Source organism: Carlito syrichta, unplaced genomic scaffold (assembly GCF_000164805.1).
Source record: "Carlito syrichta isolate Samal-C Ts95f unplaced genomic scaffold, Tarsius_syrichta-2.0.1 Scaffold104755, whole genome shotgun sequence".
Taxonomy (NCBI): Eukaryota; Metazoa; Chordata; class Mammalia; order Primates; family Tarsiidae; genus Carlito; species Carlito syrichta.
In genome coordinates, this window is record NW_007048851.1 from 7,379 (window position 1) to 8,523 (window position 1,145).

Here is a 1,145-nt window from a genome sequence, read left to right on the forward strand (position 1 = left end):
CTCTCCCAGGGACAGGCGCTGCCAGTGTCCTTTCACGCAAGTGCGCCTGCCGGGCCCCGGTTTGCTGCATCTCGCCGGCCCGACAGCCGCAGCCCTCGGGGCCGGCTCCCTCGCCGTACGCTCCGGCTGGAGGCTTGCTAGAGGTCGTGGCCAGCCCCCAACACCCGTCCTCACTCAGCGGCTCATATGCACCCCTGAGCCCGCAGCCTCTCGGGGGCGCTGCCCACCGGTCCTGCCGCCTCCCACGAGCGCTGGCTCCTGGCCCAGGCCCCCTCCAGAGCACATCAGCCAGGACCCCACGCACTGCCCAAGGCGCACATGGCCACCAACCCGCACCGCCCAGACACACGTCCGCCACCACACTCTGCTGCCTCCCAGGTCGTCCACACGCCCCCCAAAGTGTGCTAACCACTACTCGACACTGCTTCCAGAGTGCAAACCACCTGGCCTCCCTGCCTCCACAGCACACCGACCCCTGGTCCACACCGTCCCCAAAGCAGGTTATCCACCCAACCTGGCCGCTTCCAAAGTGCACTGAGCCCTGGTCCACCCTGCGAACTGAGCCCTGGTCCACACCGCCTCCAAGTCAGGTTATCCACCCAGCCCCGCCTCCACAGCACACTGACCCCTCGTCCGCACCACCTCCAAAGCGCAGGACCTACCTGGCCCACCTCCAGAGTGCATCGACCCTGGTCCACCCTGCGAACTGAGCCCTGGTCCACACGGCCTCCAAAGCACGTGGCCCACCTGGCACCACCTCCAAAGCACACTGACCCCCAACCCGCACCTCCTCCAAAGTGCATGACCCACCTGGCCAGCCTCAAAACTGACCCCTGGTCCACGCCACCGTCCAAGTGCATTAGCAACTCGGCCCTGCCTCCAAAACGCACTGACCTCTGGTCCATAGGGCAAACCGAGCCCTGGTCCACATGGCCTCCAAAGCAGGTTATCCACCCAGCCCTGCCACCTCCAAGCGCAGAGCCCGGACCCCGCCGCCTCCGAGCCCGCCACCCACCCAGGCCCGCCCCCAGAGCGCACTGACCTCGGGTCCACGCTGCGAAGTCAGCCCCTCCACACGTTCCCCGAAGGGAGGGACCCACCCGGCCCCGCCGCCAAAGCGCAGAGCCCGGCCCGCGCCGCCTCCG